We start from the raw sequence: 23,819 nt of genomic DNA on the forward strand, positions 1-23,819 counted from the left end.
AGAAAATTCAAACCTTCCTACATCCACACACTCAGGGCACCACTTGAATAGTCCTCAGGTGATTGGCACAGTTCAAAAGGTCTAAATCAATTGTCTCAGTCAGCACCTGTCTCAGGTGTGAGAGTTTCAAAGGTCTCTGGGAACTGGATCGCAGGGGTCTAGTGACAACTCTAATATCACTTGCTCCAGTGCTCTGTGAAGTCAGGAGGACCCACGCAGCAAATAGAGTCATCTGGGAAGGTTGATGCCTTCTTCCCTACTTTGCACCTCTGTCACACCCGGTCACTGATAGCCCCCATAGGGCTGTGACTCAGTTGCCTCTAATAAGCAGATACTCCAGGGCTTTATACCTACCTGAATCACTAGGAAACACTGATAGCCCCCACAGGGCTGTGACTCAGTTGCCTCTAGTAAGCAGATACTCCAGGGGTTTATACCTGCCTGAATCACTAGGAAATCTGTATCTGCTAAGCCAGGCCACTTCTCTCTGCCTTTATCCAGCAGTGGGTGGTGAGGGCTGACAACTTGGGCGCTTGATGGAGTCTGGGAGGTGTTCACTCAGTTCCAGTCCCACCCCTGATTGATGTTACTGACAGAAAAAAACAACTTTGTGGGAGTTTTTTTCTGTCCCTGATAAATTCCTCTGCAGAAGAGAAACTGTTTTGAGTTCCCAGAACCTGTACCTCAGGTCCTTTCTTTACTCCTGCAGGTTTGTGTTCATATCACGGTCAGCTTTAGCCTCCTTCCTTCCTTTGTCTATTGTCTGATGATCTGAGAGCCAGGTGCATCTTAGGCTCAGTAAAGCAATCCTCTGTGTGTGCATTTTCTAGTCCTTGTGGTCCACCCAGGTTGGTACTGTCACAGGCAAACACTTTACTCACGGGGCCTGTTTCAGTACCAGATCTGTTCCGTGGTGGTTGCCATCTGGAAATATACCCAGCCTCTTCTGGTTGCCCAGGAAGACAGGGGTCGTGGCTTCAGAATATCTTTGGGTGGGCCTTATTGTTGCCAAGAACAGCTGCTGCTCTACTCCTCAGGGCACTGCCACTCCAATGTGTTTCCCTTTCAGCTGACAGTCGTATCCTTACTCCCATGCTGCAGAATCCAAACTAACAAGCCTCAGTCCAGGCCCTGTCCAAACCCCTCAAGAAATCACCCAAGAATCTGGACTCCTAAGGGACAGGTCTCCAGAACTTGGAGTGAGAGTGGAGAGGAGTGCTGGGAGCTCAGAATTGCAGGTCAAAACACCAATCTTTTTGAGACCAAATGAGCAAATAAACAGATAAAAGGCTACCAGACACACAAGCCCACAGATGCACAATCCATCAGAAACACATAGACACACAGACAACAAAAACAAACAAAAAAAAAACTACAATAAAATTTATGATAATCATAGAATAATTGAGAAAAATAAATAAAAAGAAAAAAGGTAAAAAATATATAAAGAAAACCAATAAACAAAAAAAACTTCTAGAAATCTGATGTTAGCACTCTCATTAACCATAAAAAGGGAAGAAGAGGAACAGAGAAGGGAAAGAGAAGAAAAATGTGGTTTTCATAAAAATGTTAAAAAAGAAGAAAAAATAAAAATAAAAAAATAAAAATAAAAATGTGTATATATATATATTAAAAAATAATGATAGCTCCTCAAAGAAAATTATGAGAGAAAAAAAAAGGCACCAATCACAAAATTATTATTCTTGTATATATGTAAAAATATATATCTATATGTGTGAGGTAGGGACCAACTTTCATAGAAACATGTTTATAATGTAATATACTTTCTGGACACCAGGTGGTGATGTGAGTGGTTCCCAAGCTTATACCTGATTCACAGTTTATACTGTTACCACTGTAACCTCCCTACCTGGCACATCACCGTTTTGGAGTTTCTATAAATGTTTTTACCTAATTGTTGTGCAACCTTGGCTTCTCTGTTAAAGACAGCACTCCTATCCTGCCTCCTAACTCAGTGCAGGAGTTCACCTTCACAAATCTTTTCTCTCTGCTCCCACATTCTCCTGCAAACTGGCTACTGCATTTGGCTGTGGGGCAGAGGCTGGCTGCTGCTGGGCAGCAGCTGCAGCCTACAGAAACCTTCTGCTCAATTTATGTGTCTCAGGGTCTCACTTTTGAATCTGGAGATTTGAGTCCAGCCACCTGCCAGTTTGCCACACAGCCTGAACTGCCAACCCACACCAGTATTCCCCACCTGGAATGGTCCAGTCTATTTAATCACTACTATTGTTTGGGGGGAAGGTCCCCACCATTTTGGACAATTCTATATGTCTGTTTCCTGGGCGGAATCCCTTCCCTTCAATTTTCCATCCAGTTGCTTAGTCCCTTGTAGCTCTGAGCAGGGCCCCTTTCACGTCACTAAACTTGGCTCAGGAATAAATTTTCATTGAATGGGTTTTGCCAGGAATTGCATGCTGCTGTCCTCCATGAGGGAGGGGCCTGCCAGCCAGCACAGCTAAATAAGGACAATCTCTACAACAGAGTCCATGGTTTTAAATTACACTTCAAATACAGCAACATACTGATTTGCTATGTGTCTCCAGCAATAATTCACATGGGAAAAAGGTACAGACCCCCCTTCCTCTCACCTGATGACTTGGGAGAGGTGGGCTAGAGGTCCGTCCCAACTGCCATCATGCTCTGCCTTGAAACAACATTTTTTAGAAAATGAAACTTTGTAATTATTTATTTCAAAGTTACAGTACTTAAAACTTTCTTGATCATCCAGCTTGAATATTTTCCAGCCCTGTTTCTGAGCATGAGAACATGTTTCAGGCTGTATGAACTAGGGCCACTTGACAATTTATGGTCATTGGCAGGCAACTTGACAATAAACTCATTGATTTTTCTCTGTAAGTACTTTAACATGGAGTCTGTCACCTGGATAGAGCCCCAGATTTTCTTTAGTACTTCACACTCCTTCTCATTGGCTTTTTCCAGCTCTATCAGCATGTTCCAACACACAAAACCTTTGGATTCCTCAAGCACCACTGGATCACAAGAGGCAAGCTCCTTAATTCAAAGCATGACTTCCTGGGTGAAGGTCCTTGGCCAGAACAAGTATATGTCTCCCATATGGTCATCTTCACCTATAGAGCAATATTTCATTGGCAGATACTCCTGCCACAATCTTAGTAAAATTCAGTTACAACAGACATCTGGACTCTGACTGAAGGAAGTATAGAATGTTTGAAACCAAACTTTTTTATTAGTCCAAAGCACATCACAAAGAGGCAGTATGGATTCTCCTAGTCCAATGGAACAATGCAAAATTTACAGCTATAAGAATGGGCTTCTTAAACTGAATAAAAAAGTATTCACAATGGTTCTTAAAGCTTCCATAATTTTAGTGCTTTCTTTTTCTGTTTTCTGTTAAATGCTGTATAAAATAAATCAAGTCAAGTCTGCAAGAAAATACACTGCCAACTGCATTAAGTAGAATGAGCTTGCTGTCTTTGGCAGCCACTGTTGTCAGAGGACACTCTGGATTTCTTTCATTACCTCTGGATTTAGAGAGTTATTCTCTGATGATTTTGTAGAGAAAAAGATGGGGGTGAAGCCATCCTGCTTCCTGAAACCATATCTCTGTATCTGTAGGCACTCTCTGTTTGCCTCACTGAACTACAACCACTAGTCTCTTCTATCACCAATAAATTTTCTTTTCCTGGCTATCTCTACTAAAACAGACATCTGTATACTTGTTGTTCCATTGAATGTTAATCCAAACTTGGAGGGAGATGTACATTTCCCATTTATAACTAAGCCTGTGTTCTTAGCTGCAGTTACAGAGCAAGGCACCTGAGGCACCAGTGGGTGTATCTAGGGCCTGCTCCCAAACTGGGCCTGCTCTGCATTGGGGCCCAAAAGAGCTCCGTCCAGCTTCTGTTTTGTCACCTCAGGTGACACTGTGTCTTCTTGAACTTGCTGTATTGAATCTTATTTCTTGGGGCTCTCAGTCTGAAAGCTGTCCACTGACGACTTGTTCTTAATGCTTCTCTTAGGCGCAAGTATCCTATTACCTGACTTTATTAGCTCCATACCTTCCTGATCGAGAAAGATTTAGCTGTATTTTTTCTGAACTGGCTGGCAGCAAAACAACTGGTTATTTTTGGATATGTGGCCATTTCCAATCACTAGTGCCTTAGAAGAGGTTTTAGAAAAGTTGATGTTAGCTGATTTGGAGATGTGTTCCTAGCATTGGTCTCAGAGGTCCTGTTTGTTCTGGTCAACATACTTTCTTTCTGCTTTTTGGTGTGGCACCTGTTAAAACCTTGGATCATTCCTCACAGTTCACCAGGTGCTGCTGTGGGTCCCAAGTGTCATCCTGGCTATTGTAGCCATTCCACCAATTAAGTACTCTGTCTTCCCTTTTTTGTTGTTTCTTCTTTTAACAATACTTTCAACCTCCTACATATCCTTGGAAACCATCGTGGATGATAAAGTCACCGCCAGGCAGCAGGGGCAGGATTGTGGTGTCCAACATTTTGTTTTAGTTGGTTCTCTGCATATTGTGTGATTCCTGTTCCCATTGCTAGAGCCCAGCACTGCGAGTGAACTAGCCTATTTCACTCATTGGCTGTTCACTGCATCCACGCCAACATACTGCTTTATGACTTCATTCTGACAAGGCAGGAATGGAGAAAGGGAGGCAGGGTGTTGGGGTGGGGGTCATGGTGTTTAGTACAGCTCTTGGGGAAAAACCCATTTATAAGAGGGACTTTGACTAACAAATGCATTTAGTGTAACCTGGATTTTTGTACTCTCAATGAGTCTCCAACAATAAAAAGCAATAATAATAATAACTATTCTGATTGAAGTGTGGTAGTCTCAAATTGTGATGTCAATTTACAATTTCCTGGCCTCTAGTGCATGTTGGAGTAATAATGTGGTGGTTGTCCAAGATTTGATGTTCTTGGAGATCACCAGAGTAACCACAGGGATGGTGCTAGCAGAACTTTATGTCTCAGATCTAGAGCGGAATAATGCTATGGAAGATGAAACCAAAAAGAAACTATTTAAAACAAATCTCAAGGCTTTGATGACTGTAGAAAAATAACCATTTCCTACTATTTATGTAGTCACAAAAAGGAAATGAGAGGTGGGATGTTATTTCTAACACACAGATGGAGAACATTTAAAAAATGTAGCATAGGGGCGGCGCCTGTGGCTCAGTCGGTAGGGCGCCGGCCCCATATACCGAGGGTGGCGGGTTCAAACCCGGCCCCGGCCAAACTGCAACCAGAAAATAGCCGGGCGTTGTGGCGGGCGCCTGTAGTCCCAGCTACTCGGGAGGCTGGGGCAAGAGAATCGCTTGGGCCCAGGAGTTGGAGGTTGCTGTGAGCTGTGTGAGGCCATGGCGCTCTACTGAGGGCCATGAAGTGAGACTCTGTCTCTACAAAAAAAAAAAAAAAAATGTAGCATAGGAAAAAAAGAAAGAGCAAAACCCAGGAAAAGAAAGAGGCAGAAGATAATTTATGAAGAGAAAATAACAGAAGAAGCAGAAAAGATTACCATTAGAAAGGATCTAAGTCTTCCAGAGGCAAAATTTGTGAAGATAAGCCCATTAGAAAGACATAGAGTCAAAGAGTGAAAGTGTTTGGCTGGGAACGCAGGCTTTATAGGCAAGGTAAGAATTTAATGTTTCTGGTATTGGGAGATGGTACAGGTTATCTTCAGTGTGTCTTGTCTTATGAGTTGTGTCAGTGTTACATGGAGTAGTCTTGTCTACTGAGAGTAGTGTTGCTGAGTATGCAATGGTAAATCATACCCCAAAGGGCAAGAAGGTTCCAGAGGACGGTGAGCTGAATTGTGACTTCTGGGAATTGCTTGGGTTGGCCCCCACTGGAGGTACTGATAACTTGATCAACAAAGTGTCTGGCATTGACATCCAGCTCAACAATAAACACATGATTATGGGAGGAGAAAACATGTCCAAATTCCTAAAATCACAAGTCAGGATCACCAGGTGTCTGAGAGGTCACTTCCTTGATAGGGGGTATTTGAAGTTATGCCACCAACGTTAGTGCAAATGCAAGTTGAAGATGGTGCCACACGCTTCAAGTTTGACTTTTGCAAGGAGGAGGCATTTTTTTTACTCAGTCCTCTCAGTTATATCTGGAGATTGGAGCATTCCAGCCCCAGGAGATTTTTTTTTGTATTACACAGACTTACAGGGAAGAACAATCATATTTCGGCTCAATACATTCATGTGGAAGCCAAGTGCCCTTTCCTGACCTTTGAGGACCTCATGAACCAATTGAAGGACTTGAGCTGTGATGTGGTAGATAGATTCTTTAAATCACCTGCAGCAAGTATAGTGCACGAACTCAACCCAAACTTTCAGCCCTCCAAACAGGCTTTAAAATCGAGTAATTATTCAGATGCTGTTGTGTGTGACTAAAAGAATGCAATATTTCTGTGAATTTGAAGACACTATTAATGAACCAATCTTCCTGTGTCAATTTCCTGTGGAGATTAAGTCCTTTTGTATGTAGCAATGTACTGAGGATTCCTGGCTTATTGAATCTGTTCAGGTCTTGATGCCCAATGTCAGTGTCATTGTGAGTGGTTGAATGTGTACCTGGTAGTGTGAAGAATTTCTGGCAGGTTATAAAAGAGAAGGGATTGACCCTAATCCCTATTTATGGTATACAAATCAGAGGAAATATTTCACCTGTCCTCATGGAGGATATGACTTGGGCCTGGAACCATTCTTAACTTGGATGTTGAATAGGTACCAGATCCTGGATGTGTGCTTATACCCTAAGTTTGTCCAGCACTACAGACCATGATCGATTCCTCCTAAAGAGTGATGGAAGGAATACAGTTCATTAAAGGAATAAACTGCCTCTGTAAAAAATGGAAAAAAAAGCCAGAATCTTCCCTTTTTATTCCATTGGGGTAGAATTGTTTCTGTTGTCTCTGCTTTTTATTCCTACTACACTAAACAGTAGCCAAAATTACTTGAATATGAAGTGATATTGATACTATCATCTTAAAAAAAAATGTCCATTACAGACTTTGGGGAAAATATATCATATTTTTGGCAGTTGTGGATACATTTCAGCATTTTATCCAATTATAGGTCATAATTTCAGGGTTATATACATAAATAAAGCAGTTTTACATTATGATCTAAGACATCCCAGTAACTTGATCTTTCTGTCCTTTTACGGGAAACTGCAATTTTCTTTTTCTTTTTTATATATAAAGAATTTTATTATGCGTGGTGTCTCGCCGTATTGCCAGGCTGAAGTGCAGTGGCTATTCACAGGCACGATCCTACTACAGATCAGCATGGGAACTTTGACCTGATCTGTTTCTGACCTGGGCCGGTCATGGCTCCCTAGCCAAGCTGGTAGCCCCAGCTCCTGGGAAGTCACCATATTGATGCTGAACTTAGAGTGGACACCCAACTGGAAGAGGGCATTACAGTTCAGAACTCCTGTACTCAAGAGATCCTCTGGTCTCAGCCTCCTCAGTAGCTGGGAGTATTATGCCTGGCTAAGTGAAATTTTCTAATTTATTTTATTGCATCCATGAGTTAAAATAAATATCTTAGGAGGAAATTGGCAATATAGTGTGAAAATCTGCTGGTATTAGAATGGAGTATAATTAAAAAGTAGATAGTAGAAATGAATGAAAGTCTTTTGCATCAATTATCAACCTTTACTAAATCTACCTAGCCAATTATAATTCCAAGGCATACAAATTAATATGAAAGAATTAGTAAAAATGGAATTTCCTTAGAGAATGTGAAGTAAGAACGCAATTTGGGAAGTACTTAAATGATTCATAGCACTTTTTTTAGTATTAGTTTAAGCTAAAGAAGCAGACTGATGTTCCCTGTATCCTGTTAATTAAGAAGAAATAAGTTTAGAAACAATTTGTTGCCATAAGCTTAATAACAAGTGTCTGTTACTGTTTGAGTTGCTCCCACCATGTCCTTAGATCTAATAGCTGACACCATATTAACTCATAGCAGGCTTGTTGTATGACTATTTCATATTTAGTTAATTTATCCCCCTAATGCATGTCATGAATTCTCAATACACTGTTATTCCCAGCAACAATAAAGATACACACATAAAAACACAGAAAAAAAAATGATTATTTTCCTGATAATTAGTGTTGAGCCTCTCTTGATGTGTTTGTAGGCCACACATTTAACTTCTCATGAAAAATGTCTGTCTGAGTCCTTTCCCCATTTTTAATGTGATTATTTTAATTTTTATTCTTGATTATTTTGTCTCCTTGTAAATCTGAACATTGGTCTTTTGTAGAATGACTAGCTGCAAATATTTTCTTGCATTTTTAGATTGTCTTTTTACTCTGTTATTATTTTTACTGTCTATATCTGTCAGCTTTGGAGTGTGGAGAGTCCTAGATCAAGTTGTTTGCTGATTTATTCCTGATGAGGGCAACTTTGAATTTGCAGAGAAATGCCTTCTTTTTTCCTCACATGAAGAAGAAAGAAATTTACCTCACATGAGGAAATGAGAAATTTCTCTTGCATCTCTTCATAGAAGAAGATAATACTAATCCTAAAGTGGCTGGGGGCCAAAGAAGTTTACCTTCCAAACTTCCAAAGACTCACCTCCCCGCTCCATATAGCATCACTCTGGGGATTACGGTTTCAGCATGTGAATTTGAAAAGGAGGGACACAAAATTCACACAGCACACTGCGAATGAATTTTAGCACTGTGTGTACTTTAAAATAAAATAAAATTTTTGAAAAAAAGAGAAAAAAAGACTTTTAATAAGATATATGTTTATATATATATATTAGTTAAAGCAGAAAATCATAGACTTTATTAATCAAAATAAATTCTTCAACATTATAAAACTTTAGTGTTTACTGAAATATTTGAAATAGTTTCCACCAGCCACAAGCGAAACAAATGAATTGTTAAATGACAAAACATACGACAGCATTTCTTGAAAATTTGATAGAACACAAAGAAAGCTTCAGAAACAGACCAGTTTTGACACACAGGGTAAGTGGATAGCCACTTCAGCAGTGATTCCAGCGACAAGCACTTCCCTGAGAAAGCTTCTGCTCATCCACAGGCACGAGAACTTAAAGAGAAAGAGGAAGAGAAAGGAAAATTAGGGCTAGGAAACAGATAAAAGAAATCACCCATGAGGAAGAATCAGCAGAAAACTCCAGGCAACATGAAGAACCAGTCCAGAACAACCCCGCCAAGGGACCATGAGGTAGCTACTGCAGAGGATTCCACCTATACAGAAATGTTAGGAATGACAGACAGGGAATTTAGAATACACATGTTGAAAACAATGAAAGAAATGATGGAAACAATGAAGGAAACGGCTAATAAAGTGGAAAATAACCAAAAGGAAAACCAAAACCAGAATCAAATAAGAGATGAACGATATGAAGAATATAAAAAGGATATAGCAGAGCTGAAGGAAATGAAACAGTCAATCAGGGAACTTAAAGATGCAATGGAAAGTATCAGCAACTGGTTAGACCATGCAGAAGAAAGAATTTCAGAGGTAGAAGACAAAGTTTTTGAGATAACTCAGATAGGAAAAGAGGCAGAAAAGAAGAGAGAGAAAGCAGAACGTTCACTGTCAGAATTATGGGACTTTATGAAGCATTCCAACATACGAGTTATAGGAATTCCAGAAGGGGAAGAAGAATGCCCCAGAGGAATGGAAGCCATACTAGAGAATATTATAAAAGAAAATTTCCCAAATATCACCAAAGATTCTGACACACTGCTTTCAGAGGGCTATTGGACCCCAGGTCGCCTCAACTCTAACCGAGCTTCTCCAAGACACATTGTGATGAACCTGTCCAAAGTCAAGACAAAAGAAAAGATTCGGCAAGCTGCCAGGAGTAAGCGCCAGTTGACCTACAGGGGCAAATCCATCAGAGTGACCGCAGACTTCTCTAATGAAACTTTCCAAGCAAGAAGACAATGGTCATCTACCTTTAATCTACTTAAACAGAACAATTTTCAGCCCAGAATTCTGTACCCTGCTAAGCTAAGCTTCAAAATTGACGGAGAAATCAAATCATTTACAGATATACAAACATTGAGGAAATTCGCCACAACAAGACCAGCTCTACAGGAAATACTTCATACTTTATAAAATAGATAAACCATTGGCCAGACTAACGAGGAATAGAAAAGTAAAATCTCTAGTAACCTCAATCAGAAATGATAAAGGGGAAATAATAACTGATCCCACAGAGATACAAGAGATCATCTCTGAATACTACCAGAAACTTTATGCCCAGAAATTTGACAATGTGAAAGAAATGGATCAATATTTGGAATCACACCCTCTCCCTAGACTCAGCCAGGAAGAAATAGAGCTCCTGAACAGACCAATTTCAAGCACTGAGATCAAAGAAACAATAAAAAATCTTCCAACCAAAAAATGCCCTGGTCCAGATGGCTTCACTCCAGAATTCTATCAAACCTTCAAGGAAGAGCTTATTCCTGTACTGCAGAAATTATTCCAAAAAATTGAGGAAGAAGGAATCTTCCCCAACACATTCTATGAAGCAAACATCACCCTGATACCAAAACCAGGAAAAGACCCAAACAAAAAGGAGAATTTCAGACCAATCTCACTCATGAACATAGATGCAAAAATTCTCAACAAAATCCTAGCCAATAGATTACAGCTTATCATCAAAAAAGTCATTCATCATGATCAAGTAGGCTTCATCCCAGGGATGCAAGGATGGTTTAACGTACGCAAGTCTATAAAGGTTATCCACCATATTAACAGAGGCAAAAATAAAGATCACATGATCCTCTCAATAGATGCAGAAAAAGCATTTGATAAAATCCAGCATCCTTTTCTAATTAGAACACTGAAGAGTATAGGCATAGGTGGCACATTTCTAAAACTGATTGAAGCTATCTATGACAAACCCACAGCCAATATTTTACTGAATGGAGTAAAACTGAAAGCTTTTCCTCTTAGAACTGGAACCAGACAAGGTTGTCCCCTGTCACCTTTACTATTCAACGTAGTGCTGGAAGTTCTAGCCAATACAATTAGGCAAGACAAGGAAATAAAGGGAATCCAAATGGGAGCAGAGGAGGTCAAACTCTCCCTCTTTGCTGACGACATGATCTTATACTTAGAGAACCCCAAAAACTCAACCACAAGACTCCTAGAAGTCATCAAAAAATACAGTAATGTTTCAGGATATAAAATCAATGTCCACAAGTCAGTAGCCTTTGTGTACACCAATAACAGTCAAGATGAGAAGCTAATTAAGGACACAACTCCCTTCACCATAGTCTCAAAGAAAATGAAATACCTAGGAATATACCTAACGAAGGAGGTGAAGGATCTCTATAAAGAAAACTACGAAATCCTCAGAAAGGAAATACCAGAAGATATTAACAAATGGAAGAACATACCATGCTCATGGATGGGAAGAATCAACATTGTTAAAATGTCTATACTTCCCAAAGCAATCTACCTATTCAATGCCATTCCTATCAAAATACCAACATCGTACTTTCAAGATGTGGAGAAAATGATTCTGCGTTTTGTATGGAACCGGAAAAAAACCCCGTATAGCTAAGGCAGTTCTCTGTAACAAAAATAAAGCTGGGGGCATCAGCATACCCCATTTTAGTCTGTACTACAAAGCCATAGTGCTCAAGACAGCATGGTACTGGCACAAAAACAGAGACATAGACACTTGGAATCGAATTGAAAACCAAGAAATGAAACTAACATTTTACAACCACCTAATCTTTGATAAAGCAAACAAGAACATACCTTGGGGGAAAGACTCCCTATTCAATAAATGGTGTTGGGAGAACTGGATGTCTACATGTAAAAGACTGAAACTGGACCCACACCTTTCCCCACTCACAAAAATTGATTCAAGATGGATAAAGGACTTAAACTTAAGGCATGAAACAATAAAAATCCTCCAAGAAAGCATAGGAAAAACACTGGAAGATATTGGCCTGGGGAAAGACTTCATGAAGAAGACTGCCATGGCAATTGCAACAACAACAAAAATGAACAAATGGGACTTCATTAAACTGAAAAGCTTCTGTACAGCTAAGGAGACAATAACCAAAGCAAAGAGACAACCTACACAATGGGAAAGGATATTTGCATATTTTCAATCAGACAAAAGCTTGATAACTAGGATCTATAGAGAACTCAAATTAATCCACATGAAAAAAGCCAACAATCCCTTATATCAATGGGCAAGAGACATGAATAGAACTTTCTCTAAAGACGACAGACAAATGGCTAACAAACACATGAAAAAATGTTCATCATCTCTATATATTAGAGAAATGCAAATCAAAACAACCCTGAGATATCATCTAACCCCAGTGAGAATGGCCCACATCACAAAATCTCAAAACTGCAGATGCTGGCGTGGATGTGGAGAGAAGGGAACACTTTTACACTGCTGGTGGGACTGCAAACTAGTACAACCTTTCTGGAAGGAAGTATGGAGAAACCTCAAAGCACTCAAGCTAGACCTCCCATTTGATCCTGCAATCCCATTACTGGGCATCTACCCAGAAGGAAAGAAATCCTTTTATCATAAGGACACTTGTACTGGAGTGTTTATTGCAGCTCAATTTACAATCGCCAAAATGTGGAAACAGCCTAAATGCCCACCAACCCAGGAATGGGTTAACAAGCTGTGGTATATGTATACCATGGAATACTATTCAGCCATTAAAAAAAATGGAGACTTTACATCCTTCGTATTAACCTGGATGGACGTGGAAGACATTATTCTTAGTAAAGCATCACAAGAATGGAGAAGCATGAATCCTATGTACTCAATTTTGATATAAGGACAATTATTGACAATTATGGTTATGGGGGGGCAACAGAAAGAGGGAAGGAGGGAGGAGGGTGGTGCCTTGGTGTGTGTCACACTTTATGGGGGCAAGACATGATTGCAAGAGGGACTTTACCTAACAATTGCAATCAGTGTAACCTGGCTTATTGTACCCTCAATGAATCCCCAACAATAAAAAAATTAAAAAAAAAAGAAAGCTTCAGAAAGTACAAATATTTTTGCCTGAGTCCAAAGGAGAAAACCAAGTGCTCGTGCATAAAATTAAAGATAAGAAAACAAAATAGTTATTTAGGAAATGAAGTTAACCATTTCAATCAAATTGTTGATCTTTTCCCTCATTTACGAAACTTTTTTTTTTTTTAAGTTGATTTGCTGGAAACCAATTAGGCAAATCTCATGCAGAAAAACAGCTAAATCAAGTGGTCTAAGAGCTCTTTTTTCTCTTTTCCTTCTTTTTCTCTTTTCTTTGTTTTCGTGATTTTTAAAAATATTTCAGATTAATAGGAGGGTACACAAAATTAGGCTACATTGTTTCCATTTGTAGAGTCAAGTCCAAGTTATTCTCTGAGTCATTCAGGTAGGAAACATATCCTGCACATCTAAATTATAACCATAAGGTATGAACTTACCAGCACATTACCAACAAGGAAAAAGCAAATAACTCCATTAATAATTGGATAATCGGGGTGGCGCCTGTGGCTCAAAGGGATAGGGCGCCAGTCCCATATGCCGGAGGTGGTGGGTTCAAACCCAGCGCAGGCCAGAAACTGCAAAAAAAAAAAAAAAAAAAAAAAAGTTCAAAAAAAAAATAATTGGATAATCGACATGAACAGAATCTTTGCCCACTAAGATAGATAAATGGCCCCAAGCACATGGGAAAATGTTCATGGTCACTAATCATCAGAAAAAAAAAAAATTCCAAATGACTTTGATATCACCTATTTCAAGTGAGATTAGCCCTTATCTCAAGGTGTCAAAGCTAAAGAATCTTGCTTGGGTGCAAAAGGAAGATAAAACTTAAGTACTGTTGGTGGAATTTAAAAACAGTATGGGAATTTTGGAAGGAAAATATGGAGAATCCTCAAAGAGCTAAAAGTACAGCTTTCAATTTGATCCTGCAATGCCATTACTAGATATCTACGCTGAAGAAATAAACCATTTTGTTGCTGGAAAACAGCAAATTAAATCAGTCCGGGGCCAGGTTTGAACCCTCCAACCTCGGTATATGGGGCCGGCACCCTACCGACTGAGCCACAGGCGCCGCCATAATACTTTCTTTTTTAACTCAATATCAGCTGTGTAGATATAGTTACAACAGAGTATAAAGAGTTAATGTTGAGCTCTCTCAAGTGACCCAGCTGCTGGTATTTGTTACATAGTTTTTTCCTCAAGGTTATCTTAGCTCAGCATACAGTTTATTCTTTTTTTTTTTTTTTTTGTAGAGACAAGAGTTTCACTTTATTGCCCTCGGTAGAGTGCCAGGGCGTCACACAGCTCACAGCAACCTCCAACTCCTGGGCTTAGGCAATTCTCCTGCCTCAGCCTCCCGAGTAGCTGGGACTACAGGCGCCCGCCACAATGCGCAGCTATTTTTTTTGTTGCAGTTGGCCGGGGCTGGGTTTGAACCCGCCACCCTCGGTATATGGGGCCAGCACCCTGCTCACTGAGCCACAGGCACCGCCCATACAGCTTATTCTTATCTTTGGGGGAGGAGTTTTTCTGAAGATGCCTACTGCTTTCTCAGAATTATTAATAAGATTTATTTCCCCTGGGCGGGGCCTGTGGCTCAGTCAGTAAGGCGCCGGCCCCATATACTGAGGGTGGCAGGTTCAAACCCGGCCCCCGGCCAAACTGCAACCAAAAAATAGCCGGGCGTTATGGCGGGCGCCTGTAGTCCCAGCTACTCAGGAGGCTGAGGCAAGAGAATCGCTTAAGCCCAGGAATTGGAGGTTGCTGTGAGCTGTGTGAGGCCACGGCACTCTACCGAGGGCCATAAAGTGAGACTCTGTCGCTACAAAAAAAAAAAAAAAAAAAAGATTTATTTCCCCTTTTTCATTCCCCTCTTTGAGATCCCATTGATCGGAAATGGGGTCTCATCTTATTCATTGCCAGGATCCATGGCTATTTGATAAAAAGTATTGTTGAGCCATACACACTCTGCCTGATTTCTTTTTTATCACAAAGGCAGACACTATGCTTTTGAGAAATTGAGAAAGGAAATGCAGTAACAAGGTAAAAGCAAACACTATTCAAATATAATAAGGAAGCTTACAATTATAGTCTTAAATTTTCTTAGTTTAGAAAGACATTTATTAAATTAAGAATCTCAGTTAAACCTGTCACATTTGTATAGGTACATAAGCTATTTTATTTATCTTTTGAGTGTATTGTGTTTCTCAAGATAGACTCTCATTGGATTAAAGATTTAAACTTAAGACATGAAACTATAAAAATACTAGAGGAGAATGCAGGGAAAACTCTTGAAGAAATTGGTCTGGGTGAGTATTTCATGAGGAGAACCCCCCGGCAATTGAAGCAGCTTCAAAAATACACTATTGGGACTTGATCAAACTAAAAAGCTTCTGCACAGCTAAGAACACAGTAAGCAAAGCAAGCAGACAGCCCTCAGAATGGGAGAAGATATTTGCAGGGTATATCTCTGACAAAGGTTTAATAACCAGAATCCACAGAGAACTCAAACGCATCAGCAAGAAAAAAACAAGGGATCCCATCGCAGGCTGGGCAAGGGATTTGAAGAGAAACTTCTCTGAAGAAGACAGGCGCAAGGCCTTCAGACATATGAAAAAATGCTCATCATCTTTAATCATCAGAGAAATGCAAATCAAAACTACTTTGAGATATCATCTAACTCCAATGAGACTAGCCTATATCACAAAATCTCAAGAGCAGAGATGTTGGCGTGGATGCGGAGAAAAGGGAACACTTCTGCACTGCTGGTGGGAATGCAAGTTAATACATTCCTTTTGGAAAGATATATGGAGAACACTCAGAGATCTAAAAATAGATCTGCCATTCAATCCTGTAATTCCTCTGCTGGGCGTATACCCAGAAGACCAAAAATCACAACATAACAAAGATATTTGTACCAGAATGTTTATTGCAGCCCAATTCATAATAGCTAAGTCATGGAAAAAGCCCAAGTGCCCATCGATCCACGAATGGATTAATAAATTGTGGTATATGTATACCATGGAATACTATGCAGCCTTAAAGAAAGATGGAGACTTTACCTCTTTCATGTTTACATGGATGGAGCTGGAACATATTCTTCTTAGTAAAGTATCTCAAGAATGGAAGAAAAAGTACCCAATGTACTTAGCCCTACTATGAAACTAATTTGGGGCTCTCACATGAAAGCTATAACCCAGTTACAACTTAACAATAGGGGGAAGTGGGAAAGGGGGTTTGGGTAGAGGGAGGGGGATCGGTGGGATCACACCTGTGGTGCATCTTACAGGGGTATTTGCGAAACTTGGTAGATGTAGAATGTAAATGTTTTGGCACAGTAACTGAGATAACGCCGGAAAGGCTATGTTAACCACTGTGATAAAAATGTGTCAAATGGTTTATGAAGCGAGTGTATGATGCCCCATGATCATATCAATGTATACAGTTATGATTTAATAAAAAAAAAAGATGGATTCATGCAAGCTTCTTCAAACATTATGTTATTAAAGACTTGGAATATATTGAAGGTTAGTACTATTGTTTAGGTATTTTTTTTTTTTGTTACAACTTGGGTTACTGTCTTTCTAGATATATCAGTATATTACATAGCAAATTCAGTCTGCTCTGGCAGTTCTGAATAATTGTAGCAAAGGGAAGGTCCACTGCAGGCACACATAACAGATCATGGGCCTTACTATATTAATACAAGTTCCTTCAGTCTTTCCTGTATATTCATAATAAAAGTAAACCAATAATACAGTTTTGGCAGTTGGGATATGTCTTAGATACATTTTTTACAAACTTCACCATGTCTTACATCTAAGATTAAATGAGAAAAGTGAATAAGTCCAAAGCAAAGAATTACTCCCAAGCCATGGCTACTCATGCTGAATCTTCTGCTGTGTGTAGACAAGTGAGCTCCTAGTATGTGACCGGAGCAGGACTGTGGTCAGTTTCTCAGAATAAAGCAATGGGGATGCTCTAGATGTGACTGGAATGTCCACTTCTCATCACTGGCTGATTTCACGGGCTAGGGACATATTCAGGCAGAAATGACATCCACCTTCACTGCTGTTGATGTTGATATGATCACCAAGTATGGGTATTTTTACCATTGTTTCAAGGGGATCAGGCTTCAATCTTTAATCCATAGCTGGTTACCTGGAGAATAGTGATAGACTGTGTAAAGTAAACTAATAGGATGACTATTATTCACTCCTTCTGAAATTTGTTTCATTAATTTCCTCAGTGATATTAGTTAATTAGTAACATTTATTTTTTCCAGTTTTCTTGTAAATTTCTGTCAATTTTTCTAGAAGTCAGTGTCCTATATGCAGTCTCCAGTCAATTTCTAATATAGTGACAGTTTTTGTTAAGAATATGTCCCATTTCTGTAAAAGCCAGATAGAGCAAAGAGAGAGAGAGAGAGAGAGAGAGAGAGAGAGAGAGAGAGAGAGAGAGAGAGAGAGAGAGAGAGAGAGAGAGAGAGAGAGAGAGAGAAGCAGCTACTATTTCAAAGAGTAAAGGGGATCCTTTTTCTTTCTTTCTTTCTTTTTTTTCTTTTTTCTCCAAATGAACAAATGACCTTAGGTCTTCTGTTAAGCACTGGTACTTTCTCTTAAGGCTATTTTTAACATAGTAATCATAGTGCTTACCAGAAAAATAAGATAGAAAAACATTTTAATCAAATTTGTATTAACTCTTTAATGGTGAGTTGATAATTTGAGTTCTGAATTTTGATGCATTTTTTTCCCATTACTTTAAACTTGTGTGCAAGAACAGAAATCTAAGAGGTTTTAAACATAAGTCTTATAAACTGAGAACAAATAACTTTGTTGTTTTAATTAGATATTTTCTTTTCATTATAATCAACCAAACTGCATAAAAAATTCTTGATAAATTTCTTTTCCCAAACCTTTGTGACTTCATATGCAACAACTTTTACCATTTTAAAATTCCTCATTTTTTCCTTAAATTTACTTTCTTAAAACTTCTAGTTACTTTAAGACAAAAAGATTTTATACAAGGCTCTTTTATATAAAATTATTCTCTTTTATTATTTTTTATTAAAAGTACATCTTCATACTTATGTCTTCTTACATATCTCTTTCTTCCCTACTCACTAGTTTCTTCTATTTTTTTTTCAGAAAGAAAAGTTTATATACAAAGTCTCAGTCAAGCTTCTCTAAAAGCCAGTGATGTTAAATGTTTAACTTAATCTTAAGATTCTGTCCAAACAGTGAGGTTGGGCAATCATATTTGATCTCCCAATGGGAAAGAAGTTGTAGAATACACAGGGAGTTGTATTTGATCTTGTACTTTAAACATGGAGTCACAAAACTATGTTCATTGTCAAAGCCTATGTAAAGAGGCACAACAAACTTATGGATGATTTTCTCAGTAGAAAATGTGTGACTTCTTTGGCTTTTTCACTTTGAGAAAGAAAAGCTTCATTCAAACCATTATGAATAAGTACAAGAAAATACTGGAAGACACTTATATCCTGCTTAGAGGCATTTCAGTAAAGTCTACTTGTATGTTTTGAAATGGTGTAGCTCCTATACTTTCAATATCTGGTGGCAGAAGGGGATTTGTTTGCATTAAATTGGCTACAGGTGGCACATCTTTGACTTCTTGTTTTTGCCAGGCTTGCATTCCTAGAAGTTGCTCTAGAGTAGAGTGTCCTAGATGGTGGACTCATGCAGAGTAGTTCTCAATAATTCTGGAACAAATATTCCTCCATCTGGTAAAAATGTGCTTTTCTGCTAACCACTCTAATTCTACTTTTCTTTTCCTATACTGGTGTTACATTGGGGACCCAATGTAGTAGGGCTGCAAGTATGCATTGGGTTTCCACTACCGTTCATGCTTCTGCATCAGTTTTAATATTCCTTAAAATAACACATTCTTGCATCTTTTGGTGTCCTTTGTAAGGTACTACTGTCACCTTGCTAGGTTTTGCACACAGCCTTTAATAAGTGTTATATTTCTTGATGACACTTTACTTGTTTTCCAGCTGAGTTTAATCGTCCTTTTACTTTATACAGTACATCATGCACATACTATGTTAAAAAGGCATTTTTTGAATCACTATAAATGATTACCATCTTATATTTACTTAATTTCAAGCCTTGGTGAATGCTCTAATTTCTGCCTTTTGGGAAGATGTCCCAGGTTGGAGTTCTTTTTTTTAATGGCTTGAAATGTTTTTCCTTATAGTCTTTCACAACAGGTTCTTTATCACTCCACTTTTTAGCTTCATAGAACGGGCTTAGCAAGCACAGCAAAATTCAGGATCCATAGGTGACAGAAGTCAATGCCTCTAAAAATTTTTAAAACTGCTGCCTGGCCTTGGGAACAGGCATACATATGTCATCTGCTTTCTCTCCACACTCAAGCTCCTCTGGCTTTTTGCTATAGTGAATCCCAGTTATCATACTTGTTGGTATAGCTGTGCCCCTTTTCCAGAAATTTCATATCTGCAGTTTTGTAAATGTTTTAACAACATATCGATTCCTCAACTACATCTGTTGTTAGTTTCATGGCCTAAGAGTAAATCATCTACATATTGCAGTAAGGTACACTGTGCCTGTTGTTTCTGTCTACTAGACCAATCAATGACACAGAGATATCAATGCAGATGGAATGAATTATTTATTAAGGGAAGACAGTGGGCTTGCTCAGGCTCACAGCAATTATTCATCTTTATTCACTGTATTATATATCCCAACTCATCAGATAAGAATATGTAAGAATAAAGAACAAAAGCATTAGTTGAAACTGCTATAAAATTTTTTCCTCAGCATAAATGTTGCAAAGCACATACACGTCATTTCTAAGTCTGGAGTATGTAACTTAAAGATAAACTACAAGGACACCAGGCTGCCTGTTCTGTTCACCCACCTCCCTAAAAGCTTAAATGAAGCTTTTGTGTAAATTGAAGTTAGAAAATGAAAAGCAACAGTTTAACTCCAGACAGGTGCTAAATCTCCAGCTATGACTTGGCAGGTACCTCAGGCAATAATTTATCAAGGCCTTTTATGCAAGCAGGGAAGAATTCACCCCTGCATCTTTGCTTTTTTAGCAAGCAGGGAGGAATTAACGGAGTCTCACTTCTAGCTGAGAATGGAATTTTCCTGTCTTAGGTTCTCATACCACAAGGAGCACATATGAGACAAAGCCACCTTTCTGGGGTGCTGAAAACAGTGCCTCTTCAGACTGTTGTGCTGGAAAGGTTGACAGATCCCTGGTCAGTGCTTCTCCAAAGATTTTAGGAGAGTTTTTGAACTCTTTTGGCAATCAAGTCTAGCTATGTTGTCAAGCCACCCAGTTTTTGAATTTTTCCCACAGAAAGGCAGTTTCTGATTTACTGGAGCCCTCAGATGGTAAATAAGGCATCTTTCAAATCTAAAGAATTAAACCAAGCAATTTCTGTTGATACAAAGCTAAGAAGAGTATATGTGTGGACACTGTCAGATGCAAGGTTATAGCAGCTTGATTGACTAGTCTCAAGTTGTACACAGGACAATACTCCACGGTTGCTTCCTAGCTTTGGTACTGGCAAAAGCAGAGTATTCCATTGTGACTGGTAGGAGCAGAAAATACCATAGGACTTTAGTCTATTTAAAAGAGCCTGAATTCTCTCCAGTGCTGCCCTTGACAGTGTATATTGACTTTGTCTGACAGATTTTGCCCTGTCTTTGGTTTCACATATACAGGGTCTTGGTTTGTAGTCAGTCGATGGGGGGTCACCACCTTATTTTGCCCATACCTTAGGCCACTTAGTGATTAATTCTGACTTAAGTTTTATTGTTTTGGCTTCACGAATAATCTTCATTCTTCTTCCTGAGGCATGGTTACAGTTAATAGACATGGGGTAGGAACCTTTAGATTCACAGTTCCCTTGTCAGTAAATGTTATTGTGGCCCTCAGTGTACTTAGTAAGTCTTTCCCTAATTAGGGTGATTGATGAATAGTTTGGCATACAAAAACTTATAAGTCATTTGATGTCCTCTGATGCTGGAGGTTCTAAGTAGTCAGAAATCATGGGTAGCTATACTTCTAGTTGTTCCCATTATATCCGTGATTCAAGGGATGACAGGAGCTATAGTCACTATGAGGGATTTAGCAACAATATGTACTAAAAATTATGTATTTTTGACCCCTATTTTTATTCTAACCATAGTCTTGCATGTTTGGGGATTCTTGAGCCCTGTCTCCATCAGTCTGAAAGTGAATCCACAACTAGATTGAAGGTAGAAGTCTTTTCACTAGATGGTGGAGGGGTAATGTTGGGCTTCTAATAGGCATTCATTCTTCCAGTGGCCTTGTTCTTTGCAGGTGGCATACTCATCTCTTGGCTGTTAAAAAGGGGTGCTGCTTACTGACCCTCATCCCCTTCCTCTGCCCTCTATTACAGCTGCTTTGATATTAGCTTTATGACCAATGGCCTGTTTTTTTTTTTTTTGTTTGTTTGTTTTTTCTTTTCTTTTCTTTCCTTTCCTGTCTCCCTTTTAGAAGTAGCATTCCTGTTTGCAAACACTTGTGAGCTATAGAAAGTAACTGGATTTCGGTCATACCATGGAATTGTTCTTCTTTATGAAGTTTTCTCCTTATATTTTCTGCACATTGGCTTGCAAAAGGCATGTTTACTATGCTCAGGATCTCTGGATTATCTGAGTCAATCTCTGAATTCCCTGAATTCCTTGGAGGTCATTGGGGTCCCATAAATAGTCCTCAAGCCCACCTGCCTTCATCTGTACTAAACAAGTACATTAAGGGCTGATGGCAATCCACCCATCACATTGTGGGTTTGAAATAGGATATGAAAGAATTCCACCATTCCTTGTGGCTTTTCTGGATAAAAAGGTATGTTGTTCCTCCATTCCCATTAGTCCCTAGAAGTGCATGGTTGGTACACAATTACCCTTCTTTCCGCAAGTGTGCATTCTCATCTGGACTGGCATATCAGGTTTCTCAGAGGGGCATCTACATGCCAGGAATTGTCCTCAATCTGGCAGCTATTTAGGGAGTTTTAGGTGGATTAAGTTGCCCAAGATCAACACTTACTACACCCCTTTCATTTCCCTTAGACTCTCCTGATGGACTGCTGGGTTCCGGGGGAATGTTGAGTTGTCTCACGTTGCCTGAAATGGTGCTGGCTTAATCTGTACTAGCCCCTTTGTATTTTAAGTGGTCCTCTGAATTAGGATCTACTGGTACTAGCCCCTTTTATTTTTCATTAGATCTTTTGATCTTTTGTTCTTTTGGTTATCTGCTTTAGCTACCATTGCAATTGCTGCCTATCTTTTCAACCACAGGGTAGCTATAACATTAGTGTCAGCCAAGTGTTCATGTAAGTGATTCAATCAGGGTGTCTAGGATTACCAAACACTACTATTTATACCGACTGTACTATACTTACATCTAAACTCTCTTCTGATGGTCGGCCTACTCTAAAGGATGGCCATTCTAGTTCACAAACTTTTCTCAACATTTTACGGGTCAGTATCTCCATACTCCCCTAGAAAGCCTTAACATTCTGAACCATTAACCCCAGAGGAGTTTCCTTACATGATGCAGAACCCATCCCTGTGGTGCCAACAAACAAAGAAGGGTGAGTTTGAAGATAATTTAGGCACCTACCAAACATGTGCCTTAAAGCCATGCCTCTCCCATGGCTTTAAGGCACAATTTAGGTTAGGTACAACCATTTAAACCCTGGGCCTGATTGTACTATACATCAAATCACCATTTGTTATACCTTATGATGTCTCCACAGAACCGTAGATTAGAGCCCAAATGAACTACATAACTGTAACCAGTCATGGAGCTATACAAATGGTCAGTCACTCTTTCTCCCACCACTTAGTCAAAGAGATTAAACAATATCTTTTTTACTTTTTTGAGGCCTTCTGTCTCCTCCTGTTTCTTGTGACCCCTCTTACATAACCCCCCTATCACATGGAGGTCAATTACTTTTCCTATTTTTTTTTTTTTTTTTTTTTTTTACTGACAGACAGGAGGTGAGAGTAGAGGTCCACAAGTTCCCCACTCTCTCAAGATGGTGATCAAGCTTCTCTTCTAATTTTCTGGAATGGGCTTTACTAGTACCATACCCTGTTTACCTATGTCCAGATGTGCTTTTCTCCCCAGTGTTTCTTCCTGTTGGTGAGTTGACTCCTCAGTGGAGGGCCTTGGGACCTCCCTGCCACAATGCTGAGGTCCTCCCTCTTGTAATCTGCATGGGAACGCTGTTAGGGAATGGCTTCAGTTAGAGTACAGGGTGTATTCCCAAAGGGTGCTAAACACAATACACCTAATTCACAGTTTCTCTGTCCCAGCTTAACTCCTTCATGCCTGGTCAGGGAACCAAATGTTGCAAGAGAACAGCAAATTAAAACTGATTGTTAGACACTTACACTAACAATATGGACAAAGGAACCTTTGATTTCCTGGGAGATCTCAGGTGCCTCAATGCATAGAACGCTGAGTTCTAGGGAAAAGTTTCTTCCCAAACTCTTTTAGACTTTGTTTTTCATTTCAATATCAGTTAAATAATTACTTTTACAACAACAATGGGTACAAACAGTTAACGATTAGTTTTCTCAAGAGACTGGGATGTTTCTGCGTAGTTTTTCTGAAGGTTATTTTAGGTCAGTGTAAAGTTTATGTTTATTTTTGGGGGAAGAGTTCTTCTGCAGCTGCCTGCTGCTTTCCCAAACTCATTAAGAAGTATAAGGTTTATTTCTCCTTTCTCACCTCCACTGT

The 23,819-nt window shown here is 39.3% G+C and overlaps 2 pseudogenes; one reads left to right on the top strand and one right to left on the bottom strand.

Annotated features, from left to right (window-relative positions):
* Positions 1–2,706: 2,706 nt before the first annotated feature.
* On the bottom strand, positions 2,707–4,449 carry LOC128578982 (chromodomain Y-like protein; annotated as a pseudogene).
* Positions 4,450–4,927: 478 nt separating this feature from the next.
* On the top strand, positions 4,928–6,812 carry LOC128579184 (asparagine--tRNA ligase, cytoplasmic-like; annotated as a pseudogene).
* Positions 6,813–23,819: the final 17,007 nt, after the last annotated feature.

Source organism: Nycticebus coucang, chromosome Y, assembly GCF_027406575.1.
Source record: "Nycticebus coucang isolate mNycCou1 chromosome Y, mNycCou1.pri, whole genome shotgun sequence".
In the NCBI taxonomy this organism is placed as follows: Eukaryota; Metazoa; Chordata; class Mammalia; order Primates; family Lorisidae; genus Nycticebus; species Nycticebus coucang.